The 6,000-nt window shown below is 36.4% G+C and overlaps 1 protein-coding gene across 6 annotated transcripts in view; it reads right to left on the bottom strand.

The window, feature by feature from the left end:
* The window catches only part of INO80D (INO80 complex subunit D), a 61,798-nt gene extending 61,197 nt beyond the window's left edge, over positions 1-601 (bottom strand). For all 6 annotated transcript variants that reach the window (XR_001522786.2, XM_015634818.3, XM_015634813.2 and 3 more), the window contains exon 1: positions 199-601. The gene's annotated coding sequence lies outside the window, so the exon portion shown is untranslated. The remainder of the gene's footprint in view (positions 1-198) is intronic.
* Positions 602-6,000: the final 5,399 nt, after the last annotated feature.

Genomic DNA, 6,000 nt, shown 5'->3' with positions numbered 1-6,000 from the left:
CGTCTCACCCCCCTCCGGCGCTCCTCCCGGCGCCCAAAAGCATTAAAAACCCCCCTGGCTCCCCGCACCCCCTACTGCGGCCTACGCCGCTCCGGCCGATCCCCGGCCTCGCGTAGCCCGCCTCCCCGCCCACCCTGCACCCTCCGCACCGCCTGCCGCGCTACGCGAGCCCGGGGATGCAGGCCGGGCCTGGCTTACCTTTCCAGCTGCTTTTTTTTCCCTCCTCTCTCTCCTCTCCCCCCTTTCCCTCTGTTGGGCTGACAGATCAGAGTTTCCTCCCCAGCAGAGGGACTGGGAATGTGCTCGGGCTCTGTGCTGAGGAGCTGCTGCCCCCCTGTCTCTGAGAAGATCCTGCTTTTTGTGGGGAGGAAGCTTTGGGGGCTCTTTATTATTTTAAAACTACAAAGTGCTCAGAGGGTAGGTGATTATTAAGGGGAATCCCTGAATATATTCTCCAGCAAAGAAGGCAGGGCTGCTGGGGCTGCTCAAGAAGAGAGCCAGCAGCCTCCTATAGCACCACTACAGGCACCGAGAGGACATAACATCAGAGATCGGCTCCTCTGCCCTCCAAAACAACAACTTTCCTACCATCTTGGAGGTAGTAGAGAGGGAGAGAGGGAGGGGGAAAAAAAGTACAGAAGGTTTTTATAAAGTGTCAATTTGGAGGAGGGAGCCAAATGGCCAAAAGAAAATATTTTATCATTTATGTGAATTTTTATTTTAAATAAAAATAAAATACAAAGGCTCGTGGCTGAAGAATTTAATTTTTTTTAATAACCTGTAAAGATCAACTCTCTGGGAAAAAAAAATTAAAGGAGGTACGGTAAAAATATATATTTTTAGTAACTTCGTTGTTCTTAAAACCATGTAATTTTTTTCTGTATTTATAAAGTTGATAACTTTTTTCTCATTGTGTGATGGTTCTAAAAATTAGTGTGTAATTATGAAAGTTTGTATAACTTTTTTTTAGTACTTGTAGTCTTAGTAAACAGCTGAGATTGATGTCGCATAGTTTGGTGTAAATGTACCATAACGTCTTTCTCTCTCAAGGCGTTGTAAATAAAACTGGATATACAGGTAGGAAAAAAAAACACATATTTTTTAATTTTTACTTTTTTATGTCTTTCTATAATAGGCCATGTAGAGAAACAATGGGGGATTTAATACGAGTGAGAGGAACCTATGATAAATATCTGAGAAATTGTGCTGTCATAAATTTAGCATTGTCTGCCCTTCAGGATAAGATGTGAAAAAACAGAACTCATAGCAAGAAATTTTGGGGCAACAGTTGAGTTTTGTTTTTAATATTTTCAAAGCACTTTGCAGCCTTCTAAAAATCTGGTTTGGTTCTTTTTAGGTTACTGTTTTGATTGGGGGGCTTTGTTTTTGATATTTATATATTATACCAACTTACATACAGAGTTGAGAAATGCTATAAATTTATACTACAGTGTCTTGTAATATAAATTAATGGTATTTTTCTTTGTTGCAGATTCTTTTATTAGAGTGTAAAAAATAGATTATATGTTGTCAAAACAACGTCAGATGCTGTAGTGTATCTATAGGTGAAGACACTGATCACTGTACTCAGCAGATCTGTGGTAATGCTTTTTGAAGTAGTATTATGCACAACCATATTCAGAGATGAACTCAAAGATGCCTTTTTATTTGTCCCGAAGGAAGAGGAAATAATTAGGAAAGTAATGAGCTATACATTATGTTTTTTCCACTGTAAAATTATTCAGGTGGTATAGACTAATTTAACTGCAGGCAGACTAAGGTCATATGGAGGAGGGTACTGAATTACTTAGTATGTTATCAACCTCTTCCTCTCCCCTGCCAAATCTGAAATATATTGGTTTAGTTCAGTTCTTGTAATCTTAAAAAAAAAAAAAAAATTTTAGGTACATCCGCATTTCAAAACATACTTGGAGTTTGCCCAGCCTCCATGGTGAGTGTCGTTCATGTGTTCATAGTGGGTTTTTCATTTAGATAAATGGGTTTTAATTAAAATATAATTAAAAGTCAGCTGGTCTTTGTGTCAAATTGTTTTTGTTTAGCAGGAGTTTTTTTAAATTATGGTTAGTCTACCTAGCTCATTTTAATAATCCAGTGTTGTGTTCAATGGAATTATTGCATGGGAGGGTTTTTTATGGTATTTGATTTTTTTTTCTGTTTTTCAGTTATTAATCTGTTAGATGCATAGTTCTGCTGATGTTGGAAAACAACAACAACAAAAAAACCAAATATGTTGATCCTATATTGTATTTCAAAAGAGTTTGCATTTTGTATAGAGCTAATGCAATAATTAGGGTCCTTGATAATTTTACCAGTCATTATTGTATGCTTCAGAGTATGAAGTATGATTATGCTTTCTGTAAGCTGTTTCAACAAAAACTACTTTTATATCTTATACCTAAAATTTATTGCAGGAATAAAAGGCATTACAAATGTTGGTCAGGTATGGGATGATTGAAAAACGGCAAACTTTCAGAAATAAAATATCTAAAATTATTAGCAAATAATTTATCTAAATTGACTTAGGAATTCAACAAATACAGCATAAACTAGTATTTCCTTTTACTGTAAATAGATAGATAAAGGGCCAAATTCTCAGACCCCAGTTTTTGCAAATGCTTGCAGGCCTTACTAACACTTACTAATTCAGAAGTGTTTGCAGTGCTTGCATTAAACTCTTACCAAGTTGGTAGGATTTTGCTAGAGTACCAAATTCAAGTTTCTGTACAAAGTTTCTGTACAACCATTGTGCTAAACAAGAGGATTGCTACTTTTAACTTAATTCAGTAGTTCAGTATAATTCAACTACAGTTCAAGTTCTCTTCATTGGGCTATTAAGATGTTTTTGGTGTTTTAGGAAGAGAGGCACACCATGAACAACTAATCTGTGCTGCATCTGTCTGTGGTACTCTTAATATTTGTACAGCACACTTAGTATCTTGGAATTGTATTTTTTAAATGGGATGCAGATGCTTCAGCACATTTAGAGAAATTGCTATGAATGCACTTGAGCAAAGAAACAATATTAAACCTTTTCTTTGGCTTAGCTGTTTGACTTTGCAGAAACTGACTTTAATCAGATTACATGGCTGCCTGAATTTAAAGATGCATCATAGTAGCATTACACATTTTGGTGACACTCTGAGATCTGTTTGATGTGTTTTAATTGTGAAGCCAGGAGCTTAATGTCAAGCAAAAGGAGAAACATTTTGAATGTGGAAGTTTGGAATAGGAAAACTTGAAATTGGATACTTTTAGTATCTTGTGCAAAAAAAAAGAATTCAATCTTTTTAAGGAGGAGAAAGAGGAAAAATTTGCCACATCTTCGTTATGTGGATTATTGTGTAATCATTCAACAGATAAATTGAAATTTTTACTTTACGGATAGATAAATTTATTTAAGAAAATTTTATTTACCTGAGAGTAATTTGCTTTACACTAACTTACTAAGAATGCAAGTATTATTTTAATTGTTTTAAATAAAAATATGAAATTAAAATAAAATGTGACATGGTAACAACCTAAAGGAGCAGTCTGCTAGCTTTAGTAATGTAGAATGAAATTATTTTTTTAAAAAATTCTTGCTTATCTTTATGGACAAGACTCTTAAGTTGGGACATACATTATTTTGATGGGTAGAGCAGTGCTCTGAAATTACACTGAAGAACAAATAGGACTCTGAAACTTCTGTACAAGGACAGTGTGTAAACCCAAAGCACGAAAGCTCCCCTGTACAACATTGAGAATTGTGTTTTGGAACTTCTGTTTCTTCAGAATGGGTCTGTCTGCCTTGATTTAAATTGTCCTCATCCCTGGACCAACTGCTCCATCCAGTAAACTAAATGTACAGTTGAGCACAGAGTGGTCAGAGAACATTAATGTTCTGTAAATCACAGGTTCTGGCTAATGAGGCATTCTGTGCTGATGTGTCTCACTTGTATTAGTAGTGAGACACAGGGCAGTGACGCAGAGAATAAGCTTTGTGAGTCTAACAAAGCAATGAAATAGGTGCTTTAGGTTGTACACTAGTTACTGGAGGAGGCTGCATCAAGAAATGAACCTTGACTCTCTCCCAAGGTTGTATGCACCCCAAGTACAGCCTCAAGAATCTCTGGAGCATGACTGGAGCAAGACTCTGTGCATGTGGTGAAACTCTTGGATTCTCCACAGATAGTGTTATAATGTCAGCATCTTGCTATTATTTCTTGAAAGACACATACTGAGAAAATACTTCCAGTGCTTTCAAATGCTTGCAGGAGGGATTAGCAATTTATTTAAAATGCAGGTGAATGTTGTGAATGGGAAGAAAAACTCTAAGTGTATAGACATTAATTCAAGACTTTCATATCTGAAGAGCCACATTTGTATAGAAGATCTTGTCTTTAGGCATTTACAGACTGAAAAGGAGGAGAAACTAAATAAAACCCAAAGCTATGATACATTCTTCTAAGCAATGTCTTGAGTAGCTGTGATGTGGTGTTAGTTTGTGTAATAGTGTAAAGTTCTGGGGTAAAGCTAACCATTAAATCCCAGCATATTAGTATTATGGAAAAATGCTTATTCTTATTTTTCCACAATTTTAATACAGAAATTTTATAGCAATGGCTGTCTCTTGCATATCTGGGTTTCAGTTACTCTGCTGCAGTTGTATGTATTTGATAAGCAGCATGCTTTTTGCCACTTTTCCAAACCAGAGTCCTTATGTTAAAATACTGTCTAGGATCTGAGGATTTTTCTCTAGAAAATATACTCAAGTTATGGCATAAATTGAGCTTCTTAATTCAGCTGCTAAACTCCTTCAATCCTGTGCTTTAGTGCACTCCTGTGTGGCAGATAGCACAGTGGAAAGTACAGGACAAGTAATGTACAACAGAGTAACTTTGCTTGACTTTGTTTAAAGCCCCCAATGCTAGCAAAGCAACACAAAGTACACACGACTAGTCTTGTTTTCCTGAGTCTTAGAGGCTTCATTAAAGATTTTTTCAGCAATGGGAATTTTGCTGTGGGTTTCAGTAGGAGTATAGCTGCAGAAGTATTTAACCAATTGGGAGCAGACATATGCTGGCTATTACATGATAATATAATTAATTGATAGTGAACTGTACTGAAAATAGTAATTAACTAAGACTTCACTAATCTGTTCTTCATTATCAATGTGTATTTTAATCTGCATTAAATAAATGGTATTGTCTTCCTAAAGCTCAGCAAAGACAAAACTAAGACTGTTAATTGTGGGAAGGTTGTCCAGAGTACGTTGGGCATCTGTGGAGACCTCTTTAAATAGAGGACAAATGAATGGAATAAGCTGTCCCAACAGAATGTTCTAATACCATCCTATTTTCCTGGGAAGTCCTCTGTTAATTCAAAGTATACTATTGTATTTTTACTATCTGCTTCTGTCTATTGGTATTTCATTAACTGTAATTGTAGTGGTTAAGAAGCTCCACGCTTTATCACCAGTCCTCTCTGCTGTTAGTCCAGTTATTCATTTACATTCAGGTTGCAGAGGATCTTGCTCACCACTGCAAGTTGTAAAGATGAGAATTCCCACTCGGGACCAAATCAACCATCTCTTAAGTCTTCTGAGAGTAGCTTCCAACAAAGGTGTGGAATATCCTGTGATGGATAATTGAGAAATAAAGAGCATGCAGGACTGGATTTTTCTAAAATAGTTGGAGCTGAACTAACATCAAAGTATAAGGATTAATTAGTGTCTAGGGTCATGGGATTCCAGTGGATTTTGAAAGTTATTTGTTACACATGAAGTTTTTTGCTCTTAGTATGTTTCTTTTTGATATGTGGTTCTCATTTCTGATCCATTTCAAACAAACACAGGTGTACAGATGATGACAAGAAGAAATTAAACTATTTCTTAGAAATACATTCAAATTTCAGCATTGGCTGAGTGAGATGTCTCTAACTACCTCTTATGCCTCTAAATCTCAGTAGGCTTCTCAGTGTTAGGCACTGTGATTAGATGTG

Source organism: Parus major, chromosome 7 (genome assembly GCF_001522545.3).
Source record: "Parus major isolate Abel chromosome 7, Parus_major1.1, whole genome shotgun sequence".
In the NCBI taxonomy this organism is placed as follows: domain Eukaryota; kingdom Metazoa; phylum Chordata; class Aves; order Passeriformes; family Paridae; genus Parus; species Parus major.
The sequence above is the reverse complement of the archived record's forward strand: the minus strand, read 5'-3'. Positions and strand labels throughout refer to the sequence as shown.